The sequence below is a fragment of the Mus musculus genome, chromosome 2 (genome assembly GCF_000001635.26).
Source record: "Mus musculus strain C57BL/6J chromosome 2, GRCm38.p6 C57BL/6J".
NCBI lineage: Eukaryota > Metazoa > Chordata > Mammalia > Rodentia > Muridae > Mus > Mus musculus.
Window position 1 is genome coordinate 6,769,219 of NC_000068.7, and position 22,334 is coordinate 6,791,552.

The 22,334-nt window shown below is 39.3% G+C and overlaps 1 protein-coding gene across 50 annotated transcripts in view; it reads right to left on the minus strand.

The window, feature by feature from the left end:
- Celf2 (CUGBP, Elav-like family member 2) overlaps nucleotides 1-22,334 on the minus strand; it is an 856,648-nt gene that overhangs the window by 229,525 nt on the left and 604,789 nt on the right. The window lies entirely within an intron of this gene.

Sequence of the window (22,334 nt, forward strand, 5' to 3'; positions counted from 1 at the left end):
GACAGGGACGCGGGAGTGGGTAGGTTGGTGAGCAGGGGAAGGGGGAATGGGATATGGGTTTTTTGGAGGGGAAATGAAGAAACCAAATAACATTTGAAATGTAAATAAAAGAAAATGTCTAGTGGGTGCCAATTGTGGGTGGAAAGAAATGATCTTAGAGCCATGTGAGCTATTAACCTTAGGAGGCCCTAGATATTCCAAGACTGATGAAGGCTTTTGCCTTGCTACTGGTTGCTTGTCAAAGTTAGACAGTAAAGCCCAGTTGCTGAAGACACCACACACTTTGGTTGTAAGACTTGGAGATATAAAGCTGGAACTGAACTAGAAAAAAATTACAGTTGTGAAATAGCAACAAAATAATTTTATGGTTATAGGTCACCGTATCTTGAAGAACTGTATTGAGGGGTCATAGCATAGAGGCTCTATGGTAGGATAAGAAAGACAAAGGAGAAACAGAATCCTTACATGAGATACTGCATTTTACTTTTCAAAATTAAGCACAAGGAGAAATAGGAAAGAAACATAATAATCAAAGCAATGAATGATTTCCCATAATTGGATTTATGAGCTATTTTTGCTCAATTATCATCTGAATGGAATGAGTTATATTGCCCTGCAACTATGTTTTCAATCTAGAGGAAGCCAGACACACGGTATCATACATGAAGCTAACAGCAGCACATTTCCTGACATCAGAGTCTCCCTCTAGACTCTAAAAAGCTCCAAAAGAAAGAAGAAATAAAAAGTGATGGACTTGGAAGATGATACCTGTGTAATCAAGAACTGTTATTTCATTTCTCATGTTTTAGGGAAGGCTTCATAGAAAGGATAGGCTGGGAAATGAGCCAGAACTTCAATTCAGGCAAATTCACATATGTAGACCTGCTGGAAACACAGGTTTAATAAGGGATTCTCAAGAACTTAGCTCCGCTGAAAAATTAAACCTTTCCCAACAGCAGTTGAACTAATATTTGCTTCCAGTGAAAGGTATTTATAAAACCTACTTTAGTGCTCTATTTTAATTCAAAAGTATAAGTTTGGGAGACCCCATCTTTCGCCACGGCTACATTTTATCACCCTATCTCCAAGACAACTTTAATTAGCAAGAAGAGTTCACCAAATGTTATCCACCCTTTCTTCTATGCTATAATAGATTCCTATATTCCCCTAACAGCCAATTAGTGATTGCAGACAGGAAAATGGACTCTATAATATTCAGGGTCCCTAATTCCCCACACACCATCTAGTGGTGATGATAATTCTATTAATAGTAATGATGATGCTGATTATGTATTCTCAGTGAATTTAAAACACCTAAAAAGACCACTGTAATAGCAAATAAAACAATTGTGACTTTTCTTTAAGAAGCATTTCCCAAACATCATACATATAGCACACTGGCAAGGAGCACAGTGGCTTCCAAGATAGAATTTAAGTTTAGGTCCTAGATATTTTAAAGTCAAGCACTGATATACCAAGGTATTAAAAAGAATATTTATTTCCCTTTAAATATTTATTTAGGCAGAATGAGGGGACTGGGTAAGGAAAGCAGCTGACAGAGAGTGATAGTTAGGGTGAAGATGACTTAATTACATGTTAAATATGTGCAAAAATTATCAAAATGAAACCCAGAATTTTGTAAAAGATACACTAGTAAAACTTAAACGGTGAAAAAAACATCCATTTCCTTGTCCACTGGCTCTCTAAATACCAACAGTGGGATATGGTATCTTTGATGTTAGAATACCAACTTCTGAAATGCATAGAGAAGAAATCCATTCATTTGCATCTCAGCTTCAAAGCTACATTTCATCATAAATGTGCATTTGACATTGCCCTGTTCACAAATCATTTTTATTTCATTAATTTCTTTTGCCCCATATACTACTATTGATTTTTTCCAAAATGTATGTTGTTGTTGTCTATAGTTCACTGCCACTTTAAATATTCTTCCTTAAGCAAATATTAAGGAAATTATATGGCTATTCCTCACCTACCCTACACTTTGCTGCTAGAAGCATGTATGAACTTAAAAAGCAATAAACAGTCCCTTTTGAAGCATTTCCTTTTATTACCAGCTGGAAAACTGATAATCCTGTAGTAGTTCAACCAACTCTAGCGTCTCTAGGGTGAACTGTATGTGTCCACATGCACACATGCACACATGCACACATGTATGTGTCCACATGCACACATGCATGCAATTATGTTTCAGGAATATAGACACACAGGTTTACTCTATATATGTGCTTTTCTACGAGTGTAACTTTGTTACTGTCTTTAATTTTTTCAGTTACTCGTTCCCTTTCCCAGATCAAACAACCCATAATGTCAAATTGTGTATCCCTATGATTGTTTAAATATACTTTCTACATGTTGAGATCCATCTTGAAAAAAAAAGATAATTTTTCCATGGCTAAGATGAAAAACAGTATGGAAAATTCTATCATTAATAAGATTTCCTTGAGTAGAACAGTCATTAAGTATTGAAAAATTCAGTGTTAATATACTATGTATATTTAAAGGTATAAATATAGAAAACATACTCTTGTAAGCAAAACCTAGAGACAAGAAATATGTTGGAAAGTATATTTAAAAGCTACTGTGGGGTATTCGCTAGTACTTAGTATGTTTTCCTTGTAACAGCTCTGCTGAGGCACACAAGTAGCACAGACTCATCATTGGCAAAGTATAAAGTGCGCCTCCACATTGAGCAGGATTGTGTGTGTACTTTTGATGTGGAGGCAAGAGACTGATGTTGGTATCTTTCTCAGTTACTCTCTACCTTGTTTTTTGAGACTGGGGCTCTTGTTGAACCATGAGGATCCCAAATTTTGCTACAGTGGCTAGCCAGTCACAGAGATTACAGGTGTGTGCCACCGTGTAGCATTTTCTGTGTGTGCTACAGGACGAAACTGCTCATATCCCATGTTTCAGAGGACCTCTTGTCTACCAAAACATTCTGATTTATGTCTAGGTGTATCACATTCATTAAATATCTTCAACTTCTGTGTTATGAGTTAGTTATATATGTTATAACACACACACACACACACACACACACACACACACACACACACAAACACTACGGGATGCCACGCTGAGTTTTCCATGTCTAATGGGAAGTAGGCCATATGCAAAAGCCTAGAGTGTTTAACTCTCTGCATGAGGTTTCATCATTTCTGGCACCCCTGTCTTTTTTAGAGGACTCTGGGGCCCAAGTCTGTTTGGATCAAGGTCCTAAAACAGATCCTTGTGTATGTTGTGGAAGAATGCGAATCCTTAAGAAGCAGGTAGATACTTTCCAAGATGGATGCCGCACATAGACAGAAAATGATGAAGCCTTATCTTACCGCCTTGGCACCATACAACAATCTCCAGCTCACTCCTAGTGTATCGCCTGTCAGATGAAAGGGCACGCTGTATGGCCCTTATTGGGAATGTCTGCTTCTAGAACTATTTCAGATTTCAGGCTTTCAAACTTAGCAGTTGAGCACCTTCAATCTAAGAAGCTGAAATCTGAAACCTTCTGAAAACAATTCTTAGGTTATGTGCTACAAAGCATTTCAGATTTCTGAATTAGAGATGTTTAATATGTATAATTAAGAAAATAAGAGAAATAACTTACATTGGAAAACTACTATGTCTCATGCAAATGGAATACGAAAAATTTCTTAAACATATAAGTCCTAAAGGAATACATATATGCCTATAAGAGTATAGTAACAAAATGAGCAAGAGTTATTTACCATATAAAAATGAATGAAATAGAGATCCAACTATATAAATGAATGAGGAAAAAGAAAACAGAAAGATATACAAAAGCTGTAACTGGTAATTTGTTGGGAGCCGCCCCCACATTCGCCGTCACAAGATGGCGCTGACATCCTGTGTTCTAAGTGGTAAACAAATAATCTGCGCATGTGCCAAGGGTATTTTATGACTACTTGTACTCTGCCTTTCCCGTGAACGTCAGCTCGGCCATGGGCTGCAGCCAATCAGGGAGTGATGCGTCCTAGGCGAAATATAACGCTCCTAAAAAAGGGGACGGGGTTTCCGCCATTCTCTCTCGCTGGCATCTCTCTGGCTCTGCGCGCCCTGCGCTCGCTCGCTGCCTAAAGATGTAAACAATAGAGCGCGCTCTGCGCCCCGGCGCACCGGAGCTCTGGCTCCTAAAGATGTAAGAAGGGGCTTTCGTTTTTGGGGCTGGGCGCTGGGCGCTTGCCCTCCTGGCTCCCAAAGATGTAAGCAATAAAGTTTTGCCGCAGAAGATTTTGGTTTGTTGCGTCTTTCCTGGCCGGGCGTGAGAACGCGATTAAGAATTGGTGCTGAAATCCGGGACGAGAAATTCCGGGACGAGAAAAAATCCGGGAAGAAAAAACCCGGGAGGAAACTCGGGACGGGAGTTTCACCGGCGCAAGGAAGATCCCTCATTCCAGAACCAGAACTGCGGGTCGCGGTAATAAAGGTTCCCGTAAAGCAGACTGTTAAGAAGGATTCAACTGCATGAATTCAGAACTTTTCAGCTGGGGAACGGCGGTAACCCGTAAGTATAGCTTTACGAGGTACGCCTGGCCTTGAACTTTCTAAGGAAATTCAAGACAGTCTATCAGAAGTAAAGTGGAAAATAGCTTTATAAGGTATGTTTGGCCTTGAACTTTCTCTAGTGTTAGAAGCCCTTTTGTTCCTTTTCACATGTTATCAGGTGATTAAGATAGGGCTAAGGATTCTAGATGAAATTCAGGACAATCTATCAGAAGTAAAGCGGGGAGAGAGAATAGGAGCAAAGAGAAAATATGGTTCACAAAATAAGTATACAGGCCTTTCCAAGGGTCTTGAACCCGAGGAAAAGTTTAGGTCAGGTAAGAATACCTGGGGAGAGATTAGAAGGAAGGAAAAGGAAAAAGAAAAGAAAAAAGATCAATTAGAGAAGCCAGTTCTTAATAGTTCTGAATCAGATGAAAAGGCTATTAGGGCCTGGAAGGCGCTCTCCCGAGCAGGTGAAGCCACTGGACAATAATGACAGAGGCAGGCTCTTGCAGCCTACAAGGTCTTATTGTCCACCCTGGAGTTGTAGATCAGGATTGTAAAGGGGAACTTCAGGTTCTCTGTTCTTGTCCTCAAGTTGTCTTTTCTATATCACAAAGAGACAGAATAGCTCAACTAATAATTTTGCCAAGCCTACATGGCTGTTTTTTCTTCCTCTGGTATTCCTAGAGCTGCCAGAGAGATTGGTTCTACTGGAAATGATTCTGATTACTTAATAATGCCTTTAGATTGTTGTCAAATTTTATCTACTCACGTAGGGGTAAACCCTCGTGGCGTCAGGCCATTACAGGTCTGACAAATGGATGTCACGCATATTTCCTCCTTTGAGAGAAATCAATATTTACATGTTTAGAAGAAACCCACTTAAAAATGGGATTGTGGTATATACTGATGGATCAAAAACTAGCATAGGTGCCTATGTGGCTAATGGTAAAGTGGTATCCAAACAATATAATGAAAATTCACCTCAAGTGGTAGAATGTTTAGTGGTTTTAGAAGTTTTAAAAACCTTTTTAGAACCCCTTAATATTGTGTCAGATTCCTGTTATGTGGTTAATGCAGTAAATCTTTTAGAAGTGGCTGGAGTGATTAAGCCTTCCAGTAGAGTTGCCAATATTTTTCAGCAGATACAATTAGTTTTGTTATCTAGAAGATTTCCTGTTTATATTACTCATGTTAGAGCCCATTCAGGCCTACCTGGCCCCATGGCTCTGGGAAATGATTTGGCAGATAAGGCCACTAAAGTGGTGGCTGCTGCCCTATCATCCCCGGTAGAGGCTGCAAGAAATTTTCATAACAATTTTCATGTGACGGCTGAAACATTACGCAGTCGTTTCTCCTTGACAAGAAAAGAAGCCCGTGACATTGTTACTCAATGTCAAAGCTGCTGTGAGTTCTTGCCAGTTCCTCATGTGGGAATTAACCCACGCGGTATTCGACCTCTACAGGTCTGGCAAATGGATGTTACACATGTTTCTTCCTTTGGAAAACTTCAATATCTCCATGTGTCCATTGACACATGTTCTGGCATCATGTTTGCTTCTCCGTTAACCGGAGAAAAAGCCTCACATGTGATTCAACATTGTCTTGAGGCATGGAGTGCTTGGGGGAAACCCAGACTCCTTAAGACTGATAATGGACCAGCTTATACGTCTCAAAAATTCCAACAGTTCTGCCGTCAGATGGACGTGACCCACCTGACTGGACTTCCATACAACCCTCAAGGACAGGGTATTGTTGAGCGTGCGCATCGCACCCTCAAAGCCTATCTTATAAAACAGAAGAGGGGAACTTTTGAGGAGACTGTACCCCGAGCACCAAGAGTGTCTGTGTCTATGGCACTCTTTACACTCAATTTTTTAAATATTGATGCTCATGGCCATACTGCGGCTGAACGTCATTGTACAGAGCCAGATAGGCCCAATGAGATGGTTAAATGGAAAAATGTCCTTGATAATAAATGGTATGGCCCGGATCCTATTTTGATAAGATCCAGGGGAGCTATCTGTGTTTTCCCACAGAATGAAGACAACCCATTTTGGATACCAGAAAGACTCACCCGAAAAATCCAGACTGACCAAGGGAATACTGATGTCCCTCGTCTTGGTGATGTCCAGGGCGTCAATAATAAAGAGAGAGCAGCGTTGGGGGATAATGTCGATATTTCCACTCCCAATGACGGTGATGTATAATGCTCAAGTATTCTCCTGCTTTTTTACCACTAACTGGGAACTGGGTTTGGCCTTGATTCAGACAGCCTTGGCTCTGTCTGGACAGGTCCAGACGACTGACACCATTAACACTTTGTCAGCCTCAGTGACTACAGTCATAGATAAACAGGCCTCAGCTAATGTCAAGATACAGAGAGGTCTCATGCTGGTTAATCAACTCATAGATCTTGTCCAGATACAACTAGATGTATTATGACAAATAACTCAGCTGGGGTGTAAACAAAAGTTTCCGAGATTGTGTGTTACTTCCATTCAGTATGAGAAATTTACTAGGACAGCTAATTTGTCAAAAAGTCTTTTTCAGTATATGTTACAGAATTGGACGGCTGAATTTGAACAGATCCTTCGGGAATTGAGACTTCAGGTCAACTCCACGCGCTTGGACCTGTCCCTGACCAAAGGATTACCCAATTGGATCTCCTCAGCATTTTCTTTCTTTAAAGAATGGGTGGGATTGATATTATTTGGAGATACACTTTGCTGTGGATTAGTGTTGCTTCTTTGGTTGGTCTGTAAGCTTAAGGCCTAAACTAGGAGAGACAAGGTGGTTATTGCCCAGGCGCTTGCAGCTCTAGAACATGGTGCTCCCCCTGATATATGGTTATCTATGCTTAGGCAATAGGTCGCTGGCCACTCAGCTCTTATATCCCATGAGGCTAGTCTCATTGCACGGGATAGAGTGAGTGTGCTTCAGCAGCCCGAGAGAGTTGCACGGCTAAGCACTGCAGTAGAAAGGCTCTGCGGCATATATGAGCCTATTCTAGGGAGACACGTCATCTTTCATGAAGGTTCAGTGTCCTAGTTCCCTTCTCTCCAGGCAAAACGACACGGGAGCAGGTCAGGGTTGCTCTGGGTAAAAGCCTGTGAGCCTAAGAGCTAATCCTGTACATGGCTCCTTTACCTACACACTGGGGATTTGACCTCTATCTCCACTCTCATTAGTTGGGTGGCCTATTTGCTCTTATTAAAAGGAAAGGGGGAGATGTTGGGAGCCGCCCCCACATTCGCCGTCACAAGATGGCGCTGACATCCTGTGTTCTAAGTGGTAAACAAATAATCTGCGCATGTGCCAAGGGTATTTTATGACTACTTGTACTCTGCCTTTCCCGTGAACGTCAGCTCGGCCATGGGCTGCAGCCAATCAGGGAGTGATGCGTCCTAGGCGAAATATAACGCTCCTAAAAAAGGGGACGGGGTTTCCGCCATTCTCTCTCGCTGGCATCTCTCTGGCTCTGCGCGCCCTGCGCTCGCTCGCTGCCTAAAGATGTAAACAATAGAGCGCGCTCTGCGCCCCGGCGCGCCGGAGCTCTGGCTCCTAAAGATGTAAGAAGGGGCTTTCGTTTTTGGGGCTGGGCGCTGGGCGCTTGCCCTCCTGGCTCCCAAAGATGTAAGCAATAAAGTTTTGCCGCAGAAGATTTTGGTTTGTTGCGTCTTTCCTGGCCGGGCGTGAGAACGCGATTAAGAGTAATTAAGAGAAGAAAAAAATTCCAAATATTAATCAGTATATAAAATAAAGTTCTATTTCATAGAAATGATAGCCACCGGCTACCTTACTAAAAATACAAAGTCAAATAAGTCCAAGTGGTGATGTGGGAAAACAAGAAACACTACTTACCGCTCTCTGCAGGCTGAGCGGGTCTAGTCACTGTAGAGGGTAAAGTGCGGACTTACTCTATAGCCCTGAGAGCAGTATTAGAAAAACTGCCCAGAAAGCCACACCTGGACATTCACAGTAGAACTACTTAAAATGCCCAAGAACGACAGATTTCTTGAGGGTGACCACTACTAGTAGGATAAAGTGAAGATTTACATGAGAGGATATCATGGAAAAGTCAGAAGAAATGAGATCCATCCCTAGCAACCTAAATTGCTCTAAAAGTAGCAAAGAAACAAAACACAGGAACTAGAAATGTATAATCCTACTTACATGAATTATAAGATTCACTTGTGCAAATGTATGGTTTCTATGTACATCTAAAGAAAGATCTGCTGCTCTGCAGTGATCACCTTTGATGGGGAATGGAATAAGGAAGGGTACTGCTGAGGGGAAATGAAATGACAGCGCTCCTGTATGTTCTGATAGGACAGCTTGCTGCCAGGTACCAAGCAACAGGCTTTACCTATCCCTACTGTGCACCTGCAGGAGTGCAGAGCAGGGAAAAAGAATACAGGAGCCAGGTGGAAAAGAAGAGAGCAAAACCAGAAGGGAGTAGGGAAAGGAGATGGTGAAAGAGGATACAGAAAGAAAAAGCAGGGGAGAGAGGAAGAGAGGAATTGGAAAGGTAAAGGCAGCATGACAAGAGAGTAGGATGAAGGTACAGAAGGAGTGGGAATCAAGAGGAAGGACAACTGAGAGTCGAGGGAAGATGGAAGCTGGCTGGCTGAAAACTCCTATGTGGGCAAGGTCTAGGGTTAAAAAGCACAAACTCTGAATGAAAGGGCTCTAGGAAACCTAAGTGATGGGCAGTATACTCCTATAACCTCAGCTTATAATCAGTAGGGCGACAGAAGGATCACAAAGCAGACGCCATCCTGGACTGTGTGGCACAGCTTGCCTCAATGTTGCCTTCCCAATCAAAGTAGAGAATTAAGATGCCTTAAGTAGAAGCACAAGTTTATATAAAATACAGTCTGGCACATCCCAGGAAGTTTTCATCAAATAACTGGGATTACAGAAAGTGTGACTTCAAACTACAACTAGTCTTTACGTGGAAAATGTTGATTTCTATCTAAACTCTTCTAACATGTTTGGTAATAAGATTTGTGAACTCGCACAAGACCATAAAGGCAGCTATTGCTAGATGGAAAAGGAGTCCCAGAGTGCACAGGAGCATATTGTTGAGCCACAACTTGCACATATAGAGCCCTACTTCGATTTCCCATGAGTAGTGTAAAAATCCAAAACACTTCCTGTTTTTATTAAATAAAAACAATGTAAAAAAATCTGATGATACAACTTTGTCTTTAAAGGAAAAATGACACAGCTTAACCAATATTCATTGTTCTGCCAAATCTCCCACTAATCCTTCTCAGTTGTTTGTGCTGTCCGGAGGGCCTATGGACACAGGAGTTGGCACTGCAGGTAGGAACTCACTGCTGGTAGGGGAAGTAAACTTGCAGCCCTTACAGCCATAGAGGAGGCTGTAAGACACTGACACAGAATCCTAAGTATAAGTTGTGTAAAGCTTCCTTAAAGCAGGCACTGAGCCCCACTGAACTAGCACTCCACTTTCTTTGGAATCAGAAGTAGCAGAAAATAACAAAACACAGAAAGAGAAGCTCTCAAGATCTGTGGTAGAAAGTTACTCAAACATATGAAGTCCCCTAAAAAAAAAAACAAACTTTTGACGGCAGGAATTTTCACTTGACAGAAAGCCTATATGCCCAGAAGTCAGTCGCCCTCCCTCAGGCAGGACTTGCTCAAGTACCACACTGAGTGTTTCCTGCTCAGATATCATCCTCTTTCCATTAAGATGATGAAAGTACAAGGAATGACTATCAACTGTTAGGTTTATATTACTTTTTGCATCCTTGATGAAAATATTCAATGCAAGTGCTATGGGAACTCTGAGAATTCCACCTGAGGACATCTGAGTCTTTGTCGTCCTCAATTCATAGTTCTACAAAATTAATATACTGCTTATACTTTACGAACAATGTTAAAAGAGTGAAGATGACTAAATTCCAGCTTCAAAGGTTCTTTCTGAGGTAAGCCTGTCTTTAACATTGGTTATACCTTCTCAAAATGATTTTGGAAATTCTGGTGAGTACTACACTGCCATATTCTTTGTAATGTAAATTTCTGGTACACAGTTACAAAGTCTAATCAGAATATTTAATAGAATACTTATTCTGATAAGTATTCTTATCAACACTGATTTGTTTCAATGCAAAAAAATCTGTAAGTGAATATACTACACAGGTAATGCTAAGGGTAGGGCTAAGTATATACTATACAAACTAGTAAAGAAAGGTGTAACTTTTAAGCATTAAATTACATTTATCTATCTGTAGAGCAGGGAGCACACGTGCCAAGGCATGTGTATGGAGGTCTCCAAGGTCACCAGACTACCTGTAGAAGTCAATTCTCTTTTCCACCAGGTAAGTCCCAGGACCTTCAAACTCAGCAGAAAGTACCTTTCCTCGCTGCTCACTGAGCCATCACACCAGCCCAAGAAAAACCTCTCTGGAGAGAGAACGTTGGATCAGAAACTCAAATTAAATGGGGGAAACTCCAAGTTATGCAACTAATCAAAGGGAGGAATAAAGCAAGGATCCTGAAGAAGTACTCCATGTTTCTTCAACCATGAGAAAGATCAGAGCACAAGAGAAAGCAGATGCAAGACAATGGGAAGAGGGGCCATTTAGAATCGGTTGGGACAACAACAAAATGCATTAAGTTACAGACACATGTAGATATACAGAACTTAACAAAGAAAGCTCAACAGTGACTGTTACTAGGTAACTAACAAATGCCAACTAGCTATCACAAAAGAGACTGAACACACAGCAATGCAGTATTGCTTTTGGAGGCAAATAAAATTGTGGGTTACTCGCCTGAAAGGTAAGCGCAACTGTGGCTACCTCTCCTCACTCATTAGGAGCTTGACTTTTACAAACATCATTTCAATTGCTGCAATACCAGTTTGTGATTGGAATGTAATTATTCCATTCTACTTATGAAACTGTACTCTACAACCAAGCTAATCAATTCAGGGTCATACAACTAAAAATTCACTGCCCTGTCCAAAGGACATTCCAATTCCGCAAACTCCAGAAGGCAATCCAAATATCCAGAAATGAGCTCAACCTATACTTTAGGAAGATTTCTAGTAGTTAGAGAGAAGCCAGCATTCCTCAGAAACTTTATCTAGTTCCCCTCCACCACAAGAAGTCATTTCCCTTACTCCTGGCAGAAGGGACACATGGCTACCTGTGGCACCTAAGAGCACATCAAAGCACATGCTGGCCTCTGGGCTCCCTCTGTATCACATGTACCTGTTACACATTTCAAAGTCTATGCTAATATTCTAGCTCTTTATACCTCCTCCCCTACCCTAAGCTCCCTCTAGCTCCCAGGCTCCCTCCCCACAGATACTCATTTTCCATACAACCCTGCTAGTTTGCTACATTCTCTCTCTGCTCTTGCTTCTACTATATCTTCTCTACTCTGTCTCCTGCTAGTCTCCCATCTTTTGCAAATATTCCTGGTCATGCCCAATCTGCTGGCCATGTTCAATCTGCTTCTTTCTTGCTCTGTTCTGGATTCTCCCAGCAAAGCCAGATTCAAACTCAAGCTGGCCCAGAACTGTGCTCTTCCACACTACTGTAGAGAGAAAGAATACCTACTTTGACTTTTCATCTAGGGGAAATTGGGAGTCTTGATTAATTTTGAATTAAAAATTGTTTCTAGCATATATTCTAAATGGACATATATTGAGATCAGTGTTTTAATTTTGCTAGTAACAAAATCAGATTATTAAAATAAAGATATTCAGCCCAAGTATTAACGTAGCTAAACTAAGGCTTTATTCTCTGTAGCTCTTCAGAGGTGATAACAAACCCCTACAAGCGCCAGCTACTCCAGTGGCAATGCTCACATCCTCACAAGCTGCTGATCCCTATCACACAGTATATGTAGCATAACTTTAACAGTTACGAGTTATCATCCATTTCATGTATTAACACGAAAGCTCTGAATATTCTACTTTTACCAGAAAATGACTATACTTAAGTCCAAATAGCAATAAGAAAATAAGATGTATCTCATTTATGTAATTTTTTCTTATTGTGTAATTCAATACTATTTCTTATCCATACACTATTCTTAGTATGTAACCCAAGCTTTGTAAGTAGAACTCATTAGGATCCTTTGTACATTGTCCCCTGAGTGCTGACAGGTTAAAATCTTCATTGAGGTCAAAGTTATCTTCAGTGTCAACTTGACACAACCCAGAGTCTCCTGGTAGGAAGGAAAACTTAAGTTTAATATTGCTTAGATCAGACTAGTCTGTGAACATTTTCTTGATTGTTAATTGATGTGGAAGCTCACGGTGGACCATATCACCTCTGGATAGACAGTCCTGGCTTGTATAAGGAAGTTCTCTGAGTAGAAACCTAGTAAAATTAGGCCTATAAGCAGCATTACTTCATAGTTCCTGTTTGACTTGCTTCAAAGATGGACTATGGCCTAGAAATGTATTAGAAAATATACTCTCTCATTCTTCCCTTAAGTGCCTTTGTTTAATGGTGTGTAACACAGCAAAAGACAGCAAATTAGAACAATTCTAGATTCTGGTTCTCTGGTAGAGCATCACAATACTTTACAGACATACAAAAAAAAGTGCAAGCAAAGAAACTTGAATTACTAGACAATCCTTTAAAATTTATCTTCCATCAAATATATAGAATTGCATCATTTCACATAGTTTATGATACTTTTACACATTGCCACAATATGGATAGCAGACATTGCCATTGAAAATCAAATGGATGCTGGGATTCAAGTGCCAGAAGTTAAGGAAGAGTGATTATCAGTCCCTTTTTCATATTTCAGTAACTAAATATTTCCTATGCTTTCCTGAATTTAAAAAAAAAAAAGACCGAACATTAACAACACAACCAAATTTCCCATTACACTAAGGCCAAATGTAAGGGTTATGACATTTCATCTTTTCAAATTTTAAATATCTAATAATTAGCCTTCTAATCTCATAGAATAGTATTGTATGTCATAAGAATTTTTACTTTCATGCTTGAGACTATTAAACTAACACTCATGTGAGTTAGCCTTCTTGCTAAACTTTTATTAAGTATTTTGACTTGATTTCTGTAAATCCCCAGTTATTGTTACTCATAGTACTGAAAGAAAGACACATATAGCTATTATCACAGCAAACACAACATATGCCAAGTAAAGTGTTAATACACCTTAGGTATTATAACAACCCTTCCAAAAATTTATAATGATGAAAATAAGATTCAGGGAAGTAAAAAAACTTAGTTCAATAGTTACCGTTGGTATGAAACAGGCTTCCAACTCATGCTTATTTAATTCACAAGATTATGCCCTTTAAAAGATACTAGGCTTCCAAGCTTCCTGTAATTATGTTAATAAAAATATAAAAGGAAATGTATCACAGATTTATACAATGTCATGGGAAGAAGAGAAGAATTACCTATATAAAAATAAATTACTTATCATGTATAGAAAGGCAACTGAGTCTGGAATGCGGAGGATTCTGAATAGCAGGGTGAATGAAGAGTGAATAGGAATTACTAAAGACTACACTGGAAAAGGGAGGCTCAAGTCGCACCTTGAGGGGTTCTAATGATATGCTAGGAAGTTGAAACTGCATCCCTTAGGGAAGGGTAAGGTGTTGGAAAATTATATATAAGGAATAAGATAATAAGATTTGGGCTTAACAAAATCAGTGTGTTTAGCAAGCCTGCTCGGGGTGACTGAAGAAGTTATTGCAATTACACAACTGAGGAGAGGGGCTGTCTATCTATCAAGAGAGAGGTGTAGAGTTTTAAATTGTACGTAGGAAAGAACACGGAAGAGGACGAGTGTTTAATTAGCAGCTGAGGGTGAAGGAATGGAGTCAGCATGATTATGATGCATGCTGTGGAGGGAAAAGGAAAGCAGGGCATTTCAGTTTCCATTTGACACTCACACGTCACTGTAAATCCAATGAAAAGCAACTGAAATGTAAGCAAAAAGAAGGACGTGAGATAAAGATGTGGAAGGCAGTGTTGTGTGGATACAGACAGATACTTAATACTAGGAGGAGAATAGGACCCAGAATTTGAGGAAAAATAGCACACGTTCCTACAAGAGTGACTGATACTGGCCTGGGTGTGATGGCAGAAGAAAAGCTCATTTTAAGGAAAATACACATTAATATATAAAGACATTTTATCGCTATCCAAAACCTGGGCAGAAAAAAAAATCCAGTTAAGTTGCCAGAAGAATAAGTTATGTAAATTTTGTTCTGTCTTATAGCAGAAGCCGTTTCTACAGAGAAAATGGAGTTGTGTTATAAAGTAAGAATTACTTAGATATTTGTGATTCGTATTGTATACTAAAAATAACAAGCTGATGTTTTCTCCTTTTTTTTTAAATACAATATTTTTAAGACCACATACTGATAAGTTCTCCTGAATTCCACTGAAGCCCTAATTCTGTTGTGGATTGGAAGGTAGGGAGAAGTAAACAGTGATCACTACCTTTAATACATTTCTGTGCATGTAATAAATTCATTGGATTATAATTTGGTCTAAAGATGGGCATCAAATTCAGAAGCTTCAATGTGGTAACGTAAAGTTGAACACTGGTCAATCACAGTAGTTCTGCCACAATGATGAGCTCAATAAAGACTCTTGATGTTCCTATACAAAGGAAAAAAATTAAACATACATTGAAAAATTTGGACTGCAACTTTACTGTGAGAATTTGATGCTTTTACCTAGGAAATGTCTTTAAACTAGGATACCTCAGCAACAATGACATTTTGCTGTCATGAGCCAAACTGTCAACAAAAGTGAATATCATTATAATCCCATATAAAACAGATCAGAACGGGGCAGTAAAGTAGACACATTTCCCACAGGGTAGTATAAAGTAAAATTGTTACAGGCAAGGGGAGTACAGAGGTAGGATATTTCTCCCCACATTTCATTACAGTGGTAAAATTTATCTATTAATGGTCAGTAGAGAAAGATGCATCTTTGCTGATTTTCTACAACATAATTTTAGATTGTGGTGTTACCAATATGAAACTGTGAATGTGACTATGCTGGAGTTGGTAGAGAACATACACATTTTATTCTTCATGTTATGAGTTTCTTTGAGTTCTGAATGCCATCTTGGCACTCAGCTCACCTTCTGGGAAATTGCTGTCTACCTCCTGGACAGCCACTGTTGTGCTCCTGAGCACATGAATCAGGAAACCACTGCACTCGCTCCACAGTGCAGTGATTCTTACATACACAGAGTTAACAGGTCTTCACCTGAGATCTATGTTGCTATTCATCATTACAAGGCATGACAATCCAGCCCATACCCCTAGCCTTAAACACTTCTCACTGTTGTGTCATTTCCCTACATTCACTTCTCTCCGGTGTCAGTCTTTCATCACACCACTTTCTGAAGTGCACACAGACTCTGGAGTCACTGCACCTTCCATCTTGCTCACTCACCGGAGCCAAGCCATGATGCCCTACTGGCTTCTCTTTCCAATCAACCCTAAATGTTCAATTAAACAGTGTGAAGGATTGAGAGCTGCATGAGAGACAGTCAAGCTCCACAGCTGGAACTAGAAAGCCTCAGAGGTATTAAGGAAATATCTAGTTTTGACTGGTGTTTCAAAATTTCTCCATCTCAATCCTACTAGAGATTTTGTTTTACTGACGGAAGCTTTCCAATTCAGAGACGATAACTAGACAGTGACAAACACAGACGAGTGTTTCCTTTCCTACCTGCCCTGAGGTGTACAGCTTTGAATACTAAACATTTTTCCATGCATTAAAAGTGCTTCATGTTATAGAATACAATGGGAGCTCTTCCCAAATGAGAAAATCCTGTCCATTGTTACAGCCATAAACTTCACTGTTCACATACTGGTGAGAGGTGGAGACTACAAGAGTGGCTAAGCATCATTTTTTACTTTCATTACTTATTTTCATTTACTTATCCATCATCAGAATGAATACTAACTTCACAATACTGATTTTTTTTTATTTTTCAGAAAAGTCTACTTACATTTATTATGAACTCAACCTAGTTAATGTCCCATGTGTTGACTACCTTTAAAGGGAAAAATATTGTTTTCTTTAATTAATATCATTCTTAGCAGACAATCCACATACATTATAAAAATAAACATGTTTTTAAAGAGTAGGAAAACTGAGTTTCTAATAATAGGGATAACGAGGTTACATTTAGTAAGAAAAGAATTCTGACATGAAAATGGTAGCAGCTTACTCTATTCCTATTTTATATAGTTGAGAGGAGAAATAAGTTACTGACAAAGACAAGTCAAATAAGTAAGGAGAACAACCTACAAATGTACTAGGTAGGGAAAAGGTTTTACTTGATCACAAACAACAATACAAACTTGTAGTAGAATCAGTTTCACTGATATTAACTGGATTACAACCAAGGCAGAAGTGGAACAAGATCTAGAATTCCAAGCCTATGTGCTATGAGGATGCTCAACTTTCTCTTCTCTTCTCTTCTTTTTTCTTTTCTTTTCTTTCTTTCTTTCTTCCTTCCTTTCTTTCTTTCTTTTTTGAAACACGTTGATTTTCTTTTGTTTTTTTTTGTTTTGTTTTGTTTTGTTTTGTTTTGTTTAGAAAAACAGTAAAGCACCAATGAAGAAGGGGAAAATTTGACTTCAAGATTATCTTTAATGGCAAAATCTGGAGGGAAGATAGGCCAGAATATATTGAAAATGGGTTTTTCTTCTTCCAATATGTTATTAAAATATGACTGTTTTGTGAATTATTGCCAACTATATTTTATAAGCTATATGGTACTTAGATTACCACGCTATACAGTGTGATGGATGGGGACTATTAATCATTTTTACTGAAGAGCAGAATAATTTTGCAACACACTGGTATTAAAAGGTGAAGGTATTCTACCAGTACACTCACTTCCTCAGGAAGTCACAAGTTCATGTAACCCCTATGTTTCCAAACAACTCTCCTATTGTGTAGATTCTGAAAGATGAGAGGAACTCATGAAGTTAAAAGACAGTCTGACACCCCAGGACGAAACTTCCATTTCTCTGGCCAACATCTCAGCTGAAATCATCTGTATTTCTTGTAGGACAACCCTAAATGCCTTTCTGCCTGTTATCTGCATTTTAAACTGGGTTTTGCCTTTGGAATCTACTCAAATTGAAGAGATAAGAGAGTTATGAGGAAGTTGTCTCCTCTCCCTCAGATCATAGCCCAGGTGGTGTTATCACCCCGTGCTCAGGGCCAAGCTGCCATCAAAACCCCTAGTGGTAATGGAAATTACAGCAAGGATGAGACAGCCTCATTAGCAGCAGAGAAAGAACAGATATGTATGTTATACAGAAAGAAGTGTGCTTTTTTACTTACTGTTATAGTCAAAGTTTTTCTGTCTTAAGGCTGGTGAGACAGCTTAGCAGGTAAAGGTGCTTGAAACTAAGCCTGAGCTCTGATCCCAGGAGCCACAGAGTGCCTGATGGAATCTTACACATTGTCTTATGACTTCCTTATTTCTGTCACTGGATGCACTTGCTCTTGTGCATACACACACACACACACACACACACACACACACACAATGAATATATGTAAAAGAGAAAAAAATGTAGCAACCGTCTTAAATGAAGAGAAAGTACCCTGTAGTAATTCTTTCTTTTCAGAAAGGATGACATCAGTGGTTGCTGTCTTCCTTTTAGAGTCTTCCTTATGAACTCCTCTGGGATGCCTTTTTCTATGCCAGAGATTTTTTTTATTCTTCCCCAGTACACTTGGATTTGAATTGTTATCAAACTTGCCCTGACCCAAGAACAAACAGACCTGAGCAGGAACAAGAATTAGCATGAGCTTTTGAATTAGCCTGGCTTCTAGACCAGAGTCTACTGCTCTCGGATTAATTAGAGAAAGGCAAATAGGGTCATGACCCTGCCTAGACAGAACGAAGATGGCTGAAGAAGAGCTCGTCTCTGTTGATGGTAAGAACTTTACTTATCAGCTTCTTTATTTCCGCTATAACAGTCCTTGACTTGGTCTATTTGATCCAAAGTAGGTTATATAAAAATATATCTCATTTGTCAAACTGACAAGAGTCTAAGCATCACTAGTCCTTCTTTCAATAACCCTGAATTAGCTCTTCTGGTTAGCATGTGGGATGCCGGGGTTCAGTAGCAGGCCTCATGACCTTCAGTGAGTAACATGGTTCATCAAACTTCAGTAACTGAAGCACAATGATGAGAACCTACAATTCAGTGTTATGTGACATCGTGTGTTGTTAATACATTCATGTGGTTATATGGTATTATACCCTGGAAGGACAGAGCTTGGACAAGAAACCAACCTATAACCTATAACCTATAACCAACTGAAAAGTCTTTCATTAGAGGTAATGATGGTCGTAATACTGGTGTAGAGCAGACACACCTACCATCTGGGGATGCTCCTAGTAGAAAAAGCAAAGTCATAGGAAACTAGAGACTCAGGCACCAGCAGGATCCTAAAGCCAGGAATGGAAGAGCAAGATAGATACTCCCTGTGTACTTGGTCACAAAAATCAAGCTAATTTTTTTGTGACAGCTATTTGTGTCTCAAAGTAAAGACAGCGGCCAGAAAGGACTGGAGGATGCCTGCTTCTGAAATGCAACGATACATTTCCCCAATCTGGTCCCAGGGTCCAGAGTCGAGAAAACCTTTGAGAAAATAGAAGTTAAGTGGTTCTAGGTAAAGGAACTACCCAGAAAAGTCACTGAACTGGGAAGTCAGGTTTTCTACCCTATTTTCATCTTCTATTTTTAACTCTGAAAAACTTCCCCAACTTGAAGGTGTACTTTTAAAATGTCTGCCCTTTCTCTAGGTATATCAAGATTGGACAATACCATTGAAACACCTTTTGAATATGTTAAGTCAAACGGAAGATGTATAAATGTTTTCGAGGGTTTTTTAAAAATTAATCATTCAAGGAAATATCACTTCCAGCTGTGGTTTCTTAATGTTTACTATAGACATACCATAAAACGAGTAATGGGCAAGACAGCTCAACTTGAAATACTTACGGTAACTATTATAACTACTAAATTGCATTAGATAAAACAATACGAATGCTGCCAGGAGCAGTCAGGATCAGGAGAATTTTATAAGAAATAATAGTATACCTTGAACAAGATTCAATAAAAAACTCCAACTGATTTCTTAACTTTATTTTCTGTCCTAAATTTTTTTAACATTAGGTTGGAATGCATTTGAAGTCATAAGAAACTGTTACTAATGTAATAGAATGAGAAGAGAGACTTGGTTAGTAGTGAGGTTTTTTTGTTGTTGTTGTTGGTGGTGGTGATGGTGTGTTTCCAGATGCGTTTAAGATTAAATACAACCATGGTTCGTTCTCTCTCTCTCTCTCTCTCTCTCTCTCTCTCTCTCTCTCTCTCTCTCTCTCTCAGTTTATCTAAGTTAGGGTTATAATTATTTGAAGGTGTCAGACCGAATCACAGACAAGAGTGATTACCTATTGTTTTATAACTTACAACTGAAAAATACTGAGACCTGCTTAGCATCTGAAGTTCTGGTATGTTTATTTTCTGTTACTTTGGTCAGAAGGGTTCCATGGCAATCCTTGATTTGGCCAGACATCCAAACACATGCTTTCAACTAGCTTACTCAGAGACTTTAGAGATGGCAGAATTTACCCACTTCGTTAACTGCTTTGATTTTCTATTTGACTTACAACATACATACATACATTTATTTATATGTTAGTGATTTACCCTTCTTTTTAATTAGATATCACGGTACAGCTAGTATCATTTCCTTGACAATGCTGTTTTCCTTCAAAATAATGAGCTTAGATCAATATTACAGTTGCCATTCCTTTAAAGGGTTTGTGAAGAGGAAAACAGCCAAACAGGTTTCTCCTCCTCTTAACTAATACAAATAGGAGGTAAAACAAAGAGGAGAGCAGCAAAATTTATACTTTAAGTATAAAATTGATTCATAACACTTATCAAAAAGAACTGTTTTAACAGATGATTGCTTTGGTAACACACTTTACTTAAGCATCAGTCATTCAGATCTGGAAGTAAATGAATGTCCTCTGCATGTGGTGCATAATCTAATAAATGTAGATGAGTATGGCTACTTCTTTGTCTTTGAAAATCAGATCTGGCATCAGCACAAAGGTAAGAGGATGTAAGAGAGACTAACTTCTAAGGATGCACAGTGGACATCTAAACACACAAACTAGTTTTACTCTAAAAACCAATTTAAAATAAATGCATCTTTTTTTTTTAACAAGACAACTTTACAAGAGGTTTCACCATTTTCTTAATTCTCAATGTTGGACTCATGTTTAATTGCAAAGTGTCATCTGTTAATGTGATGAATGCTCGTGTCCAGTGTATCCTACAAGGAGTATCCCATGTCAGCATTTGTCCTTCTTTTTCTGTCTACAAACAAAAGTTCTACCATAACCTTTTTCATGTTGAAAAGCAATAAGACCTTTTCCTAAGCTGAAAAATTATTTCCAAATAATGTGTCATAGATAAAAACTTGAGCAAAAAAAAAAATGAAAGTTTACATGCCTTTTTGAAACTGCTGCTGCCCAATCCTGAGAGGCTGTGGATTAAAATGCTCCCTGATTTCACCTTGATGCAGGTAGACTGGTGACTAGGAAAAAAAATAAGCCTATGGATCAGCAGGAAATGAGAGTTTGTTGTGCAGGCACAAGGATCCTAGTTCATATTCCACAGTTGTTGGGAACAGAGACAAGAGAATTGCTGGAGCTTGTTGGCTGCCAGCCTCTCTCCCAAGTTAAGTGAGAGATCCTGTTTCATAGAATAAAAGGAATGAAGTGGCCAGTGATGGAGTGGGACAGCAGATGTCCTGCTCTGGCCTCCACGCATGCCCATGTATAGATACCTATGAATACATATATGAGCGCACACAACTCACTACATGCATATAAAAGTAAATGTTTTAGTTTTTCTTCTTTTAAAGCCTAAAGCCAAGCAGCACAAAGGACAACATTCAGCCACAGAGTGGGACACTTGGCATTGTTTGGGGATTACATTCAAATGACATGTGCTGAAATTATTCAGAATATAACTATATAGAATTAGGACATGATTGCTCCAAGATATGGTTGAGGATTTTTATGTAGATTTAAGGGAGAGGAATCTGAAGAGTCCAAAGTGGGAAGAGAAAGTAGTTGACTAAACAGGACCAGTAGACAGAATCAGGCCATTCAGTAGGGGGCTGAGGAGAATACAAAAGGACTGGAGCAAGGGAGCCAGAGGACCAGAGAGCGATGAGGGTGCACAGCTCAAGTGCAAGGTTATGTAGGAGTGAGAAGCTGCAGGAGGCAATGCCCATGAGCTGGAGAAGTTTATGGTAGGGGCAGGCTGAGAAGGCTGATAGGAGCCAGGGTGCTAGCATGGACTCTAACAGTACTTGTGATGCTGAGGGAGCTGAAGGCCAGCTAACAGGCGCCACAGTAAGTCATTTGTCCCAGTTTCTTTTGGACCTGATGAAAACCAGACAGCATACTACTGCCAGACAAAAGCAAAGATGTGAATTCTAAGGAAGTCACCAACTTTGACTATTACATTAGCATATGTGTGTATGCCCCAATGTGTATACATGCATGAATCAGCACATTCTTTGAAGGAAGAGAATCTAAAAACACTTTGCTAACAAGCACAAAAGAAATGTCATTTTGTCTATCTTCTTCACAAAGTATCTAGGAAAAGCACTGATCTTGCAGTTTAATGAAAAATAAAAACAAAAAATGGGCAAAGATATAATTTAAAATAATGAATGATTGATGAA